The 13,203-nt window shown below is 37.9% G+C and overlaps 3 non-coding genes across 3 annotated transcripts; all 3 read right to left on the reverse strand.

The window, feature by feature from the left end:
- Positions 1-7,229: 7,229 nt before the first annotated feature.
- Positions 7,230-7,311, reverse strand: Trnas-uga. The gene has a single exon. It is a non-coding gene; the product is annotated as a tRNA-Ser (tRNA).
- Positions 7,312-9,131: 1,820 nt separating this feature from the next.
- Positions 9,132-9,213, reverse strand: Trnas-uga. Its single transcript has one exon. It is a non-coding gene; the product is annotated as a tRNA-Ser (tRNA).
- A 1,820-nt stretch (positions 9,214-11,033) lies between these two features.
- Positions 11,034-11,115, reverse strand: Trnas-uga. Its single transcript has one exon. It is a non-coding gene; the product is annotated as a tRNA-Ser (tRNA).
- Positions 11,116-13,203: the final 2,088 nt, after the last annotated feature.

Below are 13,203 nucleotides of genomic sequence, written 5' to 3' on the forward strand. Positions count from 1 at the left end.
GTAAAACAGCGAATCCGGACATTGTTTTTCTTATTAAGCTTTCTTATGGCGTTTGTGTGTAAATCTGAAATGCGAATGTTCGGACAAAATGCGAATGCCCCGGACAAAATTCGAATTCCGTACAGAAATATTTTCAAAAACTAATTTTTTTATTCGATACAGTTTTTAATTCTGAATCGAATTGCTTAAGGCATCAGGTATGGTGCAATGGAAATATATTAAGGTTTTTTTATTTGAAAAATCAAAACATTGATCTGTCAAAACCATTTTTCGTCTGCCTGAAAGTTTTGACTTGAGTTCAAAACTGCCAAGCAACAGAAAAATGATTTTTTATAAATATTTTATATATCATTAGGCTAGCTAACTTTTACTGAAGCAAATAAGCCCAGAATACTAAAATAAAAACTAAACTAAAATCGGTGGTAGAATTTTCTAGAAATGTTATTGTTAAGCCTGACATACGTGTTGCGAATGTCCGAACCTAACGAAATATCGAAGAATTAATACTTATTTCAAATAAATGTTTTTTAAATAAAACTTGGTATAGACAGATTCAGAATAATGCCCTCTACAATTTGAGCTACATAAATATAATAAAGCGTTCATATTATTAACTATATTAATGGCGTTGTTCCCCCATTTGAGCCAACGATGCGAATTCCGGACAGCGAAACTGCAGATTAGCATAACATCCTTTTTATTATTGTTATTAAGTAATGGTATGGCTTAGTGGTAGCGTCTTAGACTACGATGCGGGGAAAATGATGTACGATTCAACTAAGATGCATAATTCTTAGGAGGAATTTTTGCAAAGATACTCGTGAGATGTATCTTCATTACGTATCGGTATGATGTTCTATATTTTGTATGCATACATAACAGCTTATTGGTAAATACCAGACTTAATTAACATCATTGAGATAGATGAAGTTGTTTTGAATTAGCTCAGTGGTAAGACCGTACATGGTGGCATCTAAGTATACCGAGGGACTTGAGTTCAAAATCCTTCATTGCCAATACATTTTTTTTTTCGAAATGTATCGTCTAATAAATTCAATTATAAGTCAAAATAAATTTTAGAAAAGAAACCTCATGTTTATTATGAATTAACCTGCTATATTCTACGTTGTATAATACTGATATGAAAATTATATGTAAATCCCATCGTTTTCGGGATTTGAACCCTCACCTAAAGGAACATCTCGCTAGACTTCATCCACAGAGCCACACAAGCTATCGAATGAATATGATTCTCAGAAAATAATGAATAGGGATAGCTTGTGATGAGACTGTCCGGATTTTGCATCAAGTTCCCTTATGCGAGCAGGATTAGAACGACACATTTAGATTTTTTGGGGGGAATATCTAACTATTTTTACAATTTTCTTGATTAATACCCACTATGTAGGGATATATTTACTTTATTAAAGCAGTATCCGCAATATAACGAAATAAATCTTAAGTATTTTACAAAAAAAAACTTTGGAAAGGTACAGCTTTTTTAGAATAGAAAAGTTCAACGACAAAGGGCGGCATGAATCAGCAAGGAATTTATGTTGGCCGGAATATGTGAACACTGATGTTCTGTGTAGTTTGTGACACGACATCATGATCGACGGCACATTATCCACCTCGATTTCGGCTTCACGTTTAACAGTTCTCCCGGCGGCAATTTAGGTGATTCCAGACCCAATTTTACGATATTTGTCTATTTTTAAAAGTTGCCTTGATACATTTTCAAATTTCAATTTTTCCATCAGGATTCAAACCGGAAAACCAATTGACTAGAATCGCGCTAACGTTCTGCTATTTTATAAAATGTCGCATTTCGCAGGCCGTCTATCCCTACTGCGAGGTCGCTTCGTCTCTTGTCAGGTAAATGCTCGACATCCGACTCCCCTGCTTCTGGGGGAAGACTATCAAGTTGCTGCAGGCCCGTTTCATGCCCATGGCCACGGAGAAAAAGATGAAGGAGAGACAACACAATGTTTAAAAAAACGACTCACAGCGTCACCCCCTTCTAAAAAGTTGCCAGATTGAGGGAATCGTATTCGATGACCAGGGGTGCCAGTTGGGAGAAAGAAAATAGGCAGGGAACTTCTGTTTTGAAGTCGGTTGTCATGACATTTTGTTTTGACAGTTGTCTGCTTGTTTAATTTCATCAGTGGGCGTGTCACTTCACAAAAAAGGAGTCACGTTGAGCAAACGATACGACTGTCTGTCGTTATGGAAGCAGAAATTTTCCAATACACTATAGCTCAAAGCCATAGATAAAGAAGACTGGTTTCGCATGTGAAAATTTAGAATGTGTACCCTATGTGATGCTCTAATAGTCTCATATTCTTTTTTTTTCAAATAAATTGGCATCGATCATTTTTATGGAACATCAGGCACTTCCGCCTGGTGTTTGATACTGGCATCTGCGTTTGAGCTGCATCATATTACGGTAGGATTAATTCAGTTTTTTAATCTTCTAGTAAACTTCAGCAAATAAACACTTGAAGGACTCAATTGCTTTAGTCGTAGATGGGTAATAGCCATAGATTTTTATATGTACTGATATTTTTCAATATTGTTGCTTGTATTTGTTGAAGTTGTTGAGGAAACTGATAGGTCAATAGAAGCAAGCCTTCGATAAGATTTATTTCCAATTTACTTGTCGGTTCCATCTGCCAGGCAAGAGAAAAAAACCGTTGGTCTCTTCCTTTGCGATAGTTTTGGCAGCCTCAGAAGTAGCACAACTTGTTGCTTTCAGTCTACATTTTAATTGGTTTACAAGATTCCTTCGGTAATGTCATTCGGGAATATTTTTAAACGTCCAAGAGACAGAAAATCAAGGTTAAATAGTAGATTAATACATTCTATAACGTTTGCTTCACGGTGTTCCCCTCAACAAATCCTCTCCACTGGATCATGTCGCACAGCTGATTAGAAACGACATTTCAGAAAACAAGTTTCATGAATTTGTTGACAAGTGTGGCCGACTTGTACTTTTGGGACAAGTGGCAAACCTAAAAAGAAAAATATGTTGGAACTGAAAAACAGTGATTCAAGTACATACCGCATTCACTGCTATGATCGTGCAGCCAAGAACGGTGTTAAGGGCTTCAATTTCTTCAATGTTTTGCACGGCAGTAGGGGAAAAGCCTTTTCAGAGCCTTTTGCGTGAGCAGAATCGTTTCTTTTTGCATAGTCGACTACGTTTCTGTAATCAACTCGATCAAGCCGATGGTTTATTTTTACAAACTGGCTATAAACGTGTTGCTTAAAATGGGCCAGTTGTTGTTGAAGGGAAAGTCCAATGACTTTCTTCAGCGTTTGCATATCAATGGAACTTGTTTAGGCACCTATATGCGATTAATATTCATTAACCAAAAACTGCGGTGTACCTCACTTGATGAGTCGTCATCCAATCCTGTTGCCGGCAGAGTGTTGGCTTCGGCGTAATAAGCAGTATGCCTAATTGGTGGCGGAGCAGTTTCCTTGATGTCAGAAGTCTGTCTTCGAATAAAAGTCGAGAAACGTCATGTTTTCTTTTGTCTTTTCGTCGTTACTGGCATGGTTGTTTTCATTGCTGCAAAAAATATAGCTCGTTATTGATTGTCTGTTATGCAGAATGAAAAAAATATTTGGGCCAATATTAAAGTCAAGCAACGAGGGACATGGTGAATGAAAGATTCCAGTAAATATATGTTGCCAACGTTAAGACTATTATTGAAGAGATGAAATTATTTAAAATTGAAATTGCACGGTCTGAAGCTTTTTATTTTTATTAATATAAAAGAAAAAATTGTCGTTGATTTCTCGGTCGGTCGTCGTTCAAACTCAACAAAAACCCTTTTTTCTCCAAAATTTTCTATCACAAACAAATTCCGCAATAACATCTGCCTAATGAAAAATGGGGCAGTTGTTGTGTGAGTAAATTTCGTGGATGATCGTCTGCATATAAGTATTTCAATCGAGTTAGTGCTGAGGTAGGAGTTTTTAAGTCTAGAAAATGCGCATACACAGCATTTAGTCTCCAGTTGCTTCCAAATCTATTTAGCTTCCAAAATAGTGTCGTGATTTAGTAATCTACAATGTGAACTGTATAGCCGGCAAAATGTATGCAGTGCCCCACAGAGTAACTGCACCTTTATAAGTAGTTTCTGACATAGTAAAACGATATTCTGTTCAAAAATGGTACGTTTCTCTCCTGAGACACACACTACCTGATGAATAAACGTATACCGTTTTAAAAAATGTATACCCCTTTAATCTCGTCTTTTCCGACTTATGTCTTCTTCAAGACAATCCATCTTTTGTTCTGAACGACTCTTTATTTGTTACTTCTCGGTTAATTTTGCTATACTTGAAACTATTTTTGCATAGTTTTTTTTAGTTTCACATAAAGCATAAAAGCGTCGCGTAAAATTATACGTGTAATGCAGCGAAACAAGAAAAAAGTTGGCTGGGGGTTTTGTATTGAAAACAAAAATAAATGTTAGGCAATATTAATGGGGTATTTGAGGTGATTACAAAAAATGGCCTCGAGTGTTCGCCCTGGCCGTATTCTTTATTCGATAATATGACGCAAACAGGCTTACCGTCTGGCTTTTTTAAATCTAAAAATTGAAATCCTCAATAAAGTAAGTCACACACGTATAAAAATTACCATTACCCTTTAAAAATGCTTATTGCGACTAAGGCGTTTTAACCGAGCTTTAATGATGAATTCTTCAGCTACCCTTTTGGATATAACTTTTCATCGCCTCACATACGGGCTTGAGTACAGCATCAGCATCTTGGAGGAAGCCAATTAAAATATTTCTCAAAATCTAAATTAAATGTATCCAAGAAGTGTAAATCGGTGTGTCTATACGAAATTTTTTTTTACCTTTAATTGCAGTGACGGCTTTGTAACTATCTCAGTGTTCAATGAAGAGATGTAAGTAAGCCATCGAAGTGGAAGTTTGATTATGATAGATAAACAATCAATAACGAGGTCAAGACCAAACCAAGGTTACATATAAACTCTTACTGCCAACGTTCCTCTCCATACTGCATAACTGTCTCCTTAGTGTTTGCCCTTGATTAGTGTTTGCGACATATTGTTGTTCATTTTATAAGGAAAAAAAGTGTCGATTTTTAGACAAATAATTTTAAGGAATAGTTATTAATCAAGAAAATAATTTAAAAAAGATTGTAGTGATGTGGTAAAGTGGATGGCAACGGAAAAAAGAACGTTGTAAATGTAAATTTTAAGTAAGAAAACTTAATAGGAAAATAATCATTTTTTAAGACTGAAAGTACCACTAAATAATAAATCTAAATTTGTAGAAATAAAAAATTCTCTCCTTCCCTTTTTTAATTTTTGTTTCTAATTGAGTAATCATATACCACATGACAAATTATATTTAAAATCTATTTATCTCTCAAAAATATTTCAAGAACAGAGTTCATGAAAATTACCAACGCATTCTGCATTTGCAGGCTGAATTGGAGTTACTTTAAAAGTCGCTATACGGCTATTTTGAGAAGACCCTCAATTTCCCAAGATTTTTCTTCGATTCTGATCCTACCCTTCCCGAAATTCTCTAGTTACAAGGACATAAAGCAAAGTCATGTCTAGTACTAGAGAGACATGATATGACAAACACTGACTCGTATATGCTCATATTGGCGTAATAGGAAAATTCTAGAAAGCGCAAGGAAGGGAAAGAGAAACACAGGGAAGTAGTAGCAGGGATAGAAAGATTATATTTTTTTACATTTCCCCTTTTCTTATATTTCCCAATTTATGCTTTCCTAACATGAAATAATCGTCGCCAACATTCATCTAACAATCATCCACCAGCAACCATATTCAACCATCTGAATAGAGAAGATGGCCATGGACCCTCTCTATTTTTTCCGTTCCCCTGTCTGGATATGCTGCTGTGACTACTAGCGCTTCTTTTCTGTCATGGAGACAAAAACGATAAAAAATTTAATCATCCCTCAAGATTATTCCCCCAAAATTACTTTAATTTTTAGCATGAAAAGCATAAAAAAAGTAACAGCTAATTTTTCAACGAATGTTAATGCAGATATGGCCGCGTGGTTAAGGCGACTGACTCGAAATCAGTTTCTATCTTGGAGCTTAGGTCGACAACAACAATGATAGAGTGGCCGAGTGGTCTATGGTGCTGGGTTAAGGCAACAATTTATTTGGAGGCAAGGGTTCGAATCCCTTCACTGTCATACTCTCTACATTTGATTTTTTTGGAGGGATAACGATTTTCCATCATTCTTGACCAGTTGTTAATGTGAGGCCTGTTAGCTCAGTTGGTTAGAGCGACGTACTAATAACGCGGAGGTCCTGAGTTTGATATTTTACGGGCCACTGTCATTTTTGCATTAAATATTTCTCACTGTCAAAAGGTACTGATGGTTTCCAAATATTTTTCAACGAATTTTAATGCATATATGGTCGAGTGGTTAGGGTGACTGACTCGAAAACAGTTACTATCTTGAAGCTTAGGTTCGAATCCTACTATCTGCGTTTTGTGGCATTAAATTGGTGAATGGAAAGACACAACATTTGATGAAGTGACGCTACAAGTAATTTCTGTTCATTTTTTGGGAGAACAGCAAGTTTTAAATCAGTAGGGGAGTACAGAGTGAGACAAGAACGAAAGGTCTTTAGGTCTTTAATATATGTGATGGCCTTGGACAAGACAAGTCAAGACCAACCAAGCACCAAAGTGACCCTGGATAAGGCATCCTCTTCACAGTGGCCCGTCCGAGTGCTAAGAACAGTCAGGTTCATCGAAGTCGAGGTCTGTGATCGTAAGCCAGGTTTAGATAGTTTCTGAAAGTAGATGAGAGACAACAAGTACACGGTTCCAAGAATGCACGTTACCATCATAACCAGCGTCTTGAAGTCAGCGCGTTGTTGCTCCGGGAACCAGTGAAGACGGCAGAGGAGGATGAGAGAGTCAGAGTTCACCTGTTAAACAGCAGAATAATTTGCGCTGAGAAGTAATTGTCGCTGACAAAGGTTACCAAGTTTAAAAATGCTATTTCAGCGATTTCCCGAATTTCCAATAGATGTATCGCTATCTTCAAGATCGTATGAAGATATCTTGTTCCACTAGGGACTGCACAGTTCATTTTTGTAATCTTGCGTAAATATGAGATAATAGTAAACAATTGAAAATGATTTCTTCATAAGAAAATACTAACAAATGAAATCAACATCATTGCAACACAGTTGGTAGGGTTCGAATCTACGCCCTCAGAGAGGAATAGATTTCAAGTCTATCACCTTAACCACTCGGCCACAACTGCCCCTGAATTTACAGACAATACAGTGATAATTACTATTTTGGTTTACCTAAATTTCGGTTTTATCTCTCGTTTTACTTTTGAATAGCAGGTAAAATGAGAAATTCGAATTCCTAGTACTTTTTTTCTTCGTGTAGGTCGTGTGGCCTAATGGATAAGGCGTCGGACTTCTATGAAAGTAGTTATCCGAAAATTGCGGGTCCGAGTCCCGCCACGATTAATAGCATATGACGTAATTATTAGTTCATTAGTAGTAGATATTCAAAAACAATGGGGAATCAAGTCTGATCAATTAAACTATAAATCTATATCGAATACTCAATGAATATTACAGAATTGCATTGCCTTCACAGCGACGATTGAAATTGGCTGCTGATATAGGGTTGGTTGGTAGATAACATAAATCAATCTCTCTCAATATAGATAGAGTATATCTGACTCACGCATGAATTAGAATGGATAATTAAGAAAAAGCTAGACAATTAGAGGCCTGTTAGCTCAGTTGGTTAGAGCGCCGTACTAATAACGCGGTGGTCCTGAATTCGATCCTCTTACAGGCCAATGTAATGGAGGAATATTTGTTCAGTGCAACAGATAAAGGAACAATTACGAGTTGTACATGATTACGTAAAACATATGAAGAGACGAAGCAAGAGTTCCAAAAAGTGAACTTTCTCACGAAGAATCTGCAGGAATGGAATTATGTCAACACCTTAGGGTACAGTTACAACAATGATAGTGTGGCCGAGTGGTCTATGGCGCTGGTTGTAGGCACCAGTCTCTTTGAAGGCAAGGGTTCGAATCCCTTCACTGTCATACTCTCTACATTTGATTTTTTTGGAGGGTTAACGATTTTCCATCGTTCTTGACCACTTGTTAATGTGAGGCCTGTTAGCTCAGTTGGTTAGAGCGACGTACTAATAACGCGGAGGTCCTGAGTTTGATATTTTACGGGCCACTGTCATTTTTGCATTAAATATTTCTCACTGTCAAAAGGTACTGATGGTTTCCAAATATTTTTCAACGAATTTTAATGCATATATGGCCGAGTGGTTAGGGTGACGGACTCGAAATCAGTTTCTATCTTGAAGCTTAGGTTCGAATCCTACTATCTGCGTTTTGTGGCATTAAATTGGTAAATGGAAAGACATAACATTTGATGAAGTGACGCTACAAGTAATTTCTGTTCATTTTTTGGGAGAACAGCAAGTTTTAAATCAGTAGGGGAGTACAGAGTGAGACAAGAACGAAAGGTCTTTAGGTCTTTAATATATGTGATGGCCTTGGACAAGACAAGTCAAGACCAACCAAGCACCAAAGTGACCCTGGATAAGGCATCCTCTTCACAGTGGCCCGTCCGAGTGCTAAGAACAGTCAGGTTCATCGAAGTCGAGGTCTGTGATCGTAAGCCAGGTTTAGATAGTTTCTGAAAGTAGATGAGAGACAACAAGTACACGGTTCCAAGAATGCACGTTACCATCATGACCAGCGTCTTGAAGTCAGCGCGTTGTTGCTCCGGGAACCAGTGAAGACGGCAGAGGAGGATGAGAGAGTCAGAGTTCACCTGTTAAACAGCAGAATAAGTTGCGCTGAGAAGTAATTGTCGCTGACAAAGGTTACCAAGTTTAAAAATGCTATTTCAGCGATTTCCCGAATTTCCAATAGATGTATCGCTATCTTCAAGATCGTATGAAGATATCTTGTTCCACTAGGGACTGCACAGTTCATTTTTGTAATCTTGCGTAAATATGAGATAATAGTAAACAATTGAAAATGATTTCTTCATAAGAAAATACTAACAAATGAAATCAACATCATTGCAACACAGTTGGTAGGGTTCGAATCTACGCCCTCAGAGAGGAATAGATTTCAAGTCTATCACCTTAACCACTCGGCCACAACTGCCCCTGAATTTACAGACAATACAGTGATAATTACTATTTTGGTTTACCTAAATTTCGGTTTTATCTCTCGTTTTACTTTTGAATAGCAGGTAAAATGAGAAATTCGAATTCCTAGTACTTTTTTTCTTCGTGTAGGTCGTGTGGCCTAATGGATAAGGCGTCGGACTTCTATGAAAGTAGTTATCCGAAAATTGCGGGTCCGAGTCCCGCCACGATTAATAGCATATGACGTAATTATTAGTTCATTAGTAGTAGATATTCAAAAACAATGGGGAATCAAGTCTGATCAATTAAACTATAAATCTATATCGAATACTCAATGAATATTACAGAATTGCATTGCCTTCACAGCGACGATTGAAATTGGCTGCTGATATAGGGTTGGTTGGTAGATAACATAAATCAATCTCTCTCAATATAGATAGAGTATATCTGACTCACGCATGAACTAGAATGGATAATTAAGAAAAAGCTAGACAATTAGAGGCCTGTTAGCTCAGTTGGTTAGAGCGCCGTACTAATAACGCGGTGGTCCTGAATTCGATCTTCTTACAGGCCAATGTAATGGAGGAATATTTGTTCAGTGCAACAGATAAAGGAACAATTACGAGTTGTACATGATTACGTAAAACATATGAAGAGACGAAGCAAGAGTTCCAAAAAGTGAACTTTCTCACGAAGAATCTGCAGGAATGGAATTATGTCAACACCTTAGGGTACAGTTACAACAATGATAGTGTGGCCGAGTGGTCTATGGCGCTGGTTGTAGGCACCAGTCTCTTTGAAGGCAAGGGTTCGAATCCCTTCACTGTCATACTCTCTACATTTGATTTTTTTGGAGGGTTAACGATTTTCCATCGTTCTTGACCACTTGTTAATGTGAGGCCTGTTAGCTCAGTTGGTTAGAGCGACGTACTAATAACGCGGAGGTCCTGAGTTTGATATTTTACGGGCCACTGTCATTTTTGCATTAAATATTTCTCACTGTCAAAAGGTATTGATGGTTTCCAAATATTTTTCAATGAATTTTAATGCATATATGGCCGAGTGGTTAGGGTGACTGACTCGAAATCAGTTTCTATCTTGAAGCTTAGGTTCGAATCCTACTATCTGCGTTTTGTGGCATTAAATTGGTGAATGGAAAGACACAACATTTGATGAAGTGACGCTACAAGTAATTTCTGTTCATTTTTTGGGAGAACAGCAAGTTTTAAATCAGTAGGGGAGTACAGAGTGAGACAAGAACGAAAGGTCTTTAGGTCTTTAATATATGTGATGGCCTTGGACAAGACAAGTCAAGACCAACCAAGCACCAAAGTGACCCTGGATAAGGCATCCTCTTCACAGTGGCCCGTCCGAGTGCTAAGAACAGTCAGGTTCATCGAAGTCGAGGTCTGTGATCGTAAGCCAGGTTTAGATAGTTTCTGAAAGTAGATGAGAGACAACAAGTACACGGTTCCAAGAATGCACGTTACCATCATGACCAGCGTCTTGAAGTCAGCGCGTTGTTGCTCCGGGAACCAGTGAAGACGGCAGAGGAGGATGAGAGAGTCAGAGTTCACCTGTTAAACAGCAGAATAAGTTGCGCTGAGAAGTAATTGTCGCTGACAAAGGTTACCAAGTTTAAAAATGCTATTTCAGCGATTTCCCGAATTTCCAATAGATGTATCGCTATCTTCAAGATCGTATGAAGATATCTTGTTCCACTAGGGACTGCACAGTTCATTTTTGTAATCTTGCGTAAATATGAGATAATAGTAAACAATTGAAAATGATTTCTTCATAAGAAAATACTAACAAATGAAATCAACATCATTGCAACACAGTTGGTAGGGTTCGAATCTACGCCCTCAGAGAGGAATAGATTTCAAGTCTATCGCCTTAACCACTCAGCCACAACTGCCCCTGAATTTACAGACAATACAGTGATAATTACTATTTTGGTTTACCTAAATTTCGGTTTTATCTCTCGTTTTACTTTTGAATAGCAGGTAAAATGAGAAATTCGAATTCCTAGTACTTTTTTTCTTCGTGTAGGTCGTGTGGCCTAATGGATAAGGCGTCGGACTTCTATGAAAGTAGTTATCCGAAAATTGCGGGTCCGAGTCCCGCCACGATTAATAGCATATGACGTAATTATTAGTTCATTAGTAGTAGATATTCAAAAACAATGGGGAATCAAGTCTGATCAATTAAACTATAAATCTATATCGAATACTCAATGAATATTACAGAATTGCATTGCCTTCACAGCGACGATTGAAATTGGCTGCTGATATAGGGTTGGTTGGTAGATAACATAAATCAATCTCTCTCAATATAGATAGAGTATATCTGACTCACGCATGAATTAGAATGGATAATTAAGAAAAAGCTAGACAATTAGAGGCCTGTTAGCTCAGTTGGTTAGAGCGCCGTACTAATAACGCGGTGGTCCTGAATTCGATCCTCTTACAGGCCAATGTAATGGAGGAATATTTGTTCAGTGCAACAGATAAAGGAACAATTACGAGTTGTACATGATTACGTAAAACATATGAAGAGACGAAGCAAGAGTTCCAAAAAGTGAACTTTCTCACGAAGAATCTGCAGGAATGGAATTATGTCAACACCTTAGGGTAAAGTTACAACAATGATAGTGTGGCCGAGTGGTCTATGGCGCTGGTTGTAGGCACCAGTCTCTTTGAAGGCAAGGGTTCGAATCCCTTCACTGTCATACTCTCTACATTTGATTTTTTTGGAGGGTTAACGATTTTCCATCGTTCTTGACCACTTGTTAATGTGAGGCCTGTTAGCTCAGTTGGTTAGAGCGACGTACTAATAACGCGGAGGTCCTGAGTTTGATATTTTACGGGCCACTGTCATTTTTGCATTAAATATTTCTCACTGTCAAAAGGTATTGATGGTTTCCAAATATTTTTCAACGAATTTTAATGCATATATGGCCGAGTGGTTAGGGTGACTGACTCGAAATCAGTTTCTATCTTGAAGCTTAGGTTCGAATCCTACTATCTGCGTTTTGTGGCATTAAATTGGTGAATGGAAAGACACAACATTTGATGAAGTGACGCTACAAGTAATTTCTGTTCATTTTTTGGGAGAACAGCAAGTTTTAAATCAGTAGGGGAGTACAGAGTGAGACAAGAACGAAAGGTCTTTAGGTCTTTAATATATGTGATGGCCTTGGACAAGACAAGTCAAGACCAACCAAGCACCAAAGTGACCCTGGATAAGGCATCCTCTTCACAGTGGCCCGTCCGAGTGCTAAGAACAGTCAGGTTCATCGAAGTCGAGGTAAGTGATCGTAAGCCAGGTTTAGATAGTTTCTGAAAGTAGATGAGAGACAATAAGTACACGGTTCCAAGAATGCACGTTACCATCATGACCAGCGTCTTGAAGTCAGCGCGTTGTTACTCCGGGAACCAGTGAAGACGGCAGAGGAGGATGAGAGAGTCAGAGTTCACCTGTAAAACAGCAGAATAAGTTCCGCTGCCAAGTAATTGTCGCTGACAAAGGTTACCAAGTTTAAAAATGCTATTTCAGCGATTTCCCAACACTTGGACAAATGAAAATTTTTGCTTGAAAACAGTAAAACAAAAGAAAAGTAATTGCCAATTTAACGACGATTTTCGATCATTATAGTTATGATGACTGTGGTTGTTGAAAAAGGTGCTATAACCCCGAAAAGACTTCTTCTGTGGCCAAACGTCAATGACTGTTGTTTTAGGGAAATGAGAAATGACTTGCGCTGGATGGGGAAGAATTCCATAAACACCGGAGGGGAATCTATATAGATTACACCTGAACCTGGAAAAGTAGCACCGGACAGAGGAAGAACATCATGAGCGTGCACTCTACGCTGCAAATGTTCAGTATATTTAACAGTCATAAGTTAAAGAAGCCATATCGCGAGTGTGCGCTCTTCATTGGTCGCTTTAGTTGGTTAAAGGAGTCATGAGGCGAAGAAATTGAATTAAACAACAGTAGTCAT

This window comes from Daphnia pulicaria, chromosome 1, assembly GCF_021234035.1.
Source record: "Daphnia pulicaria isolate SC F1-1A chromosome 1, SC_F0-13Bv2, whole genome shotgun sequence".
Classification (NCBI taxonomy): domain Eukaryota; kingdom Metazoa; phylum Arthropoda; class Branchiopoda; order Diplostraca; family Daphniidae; genus Daphnia; species Daphnia pulicaria.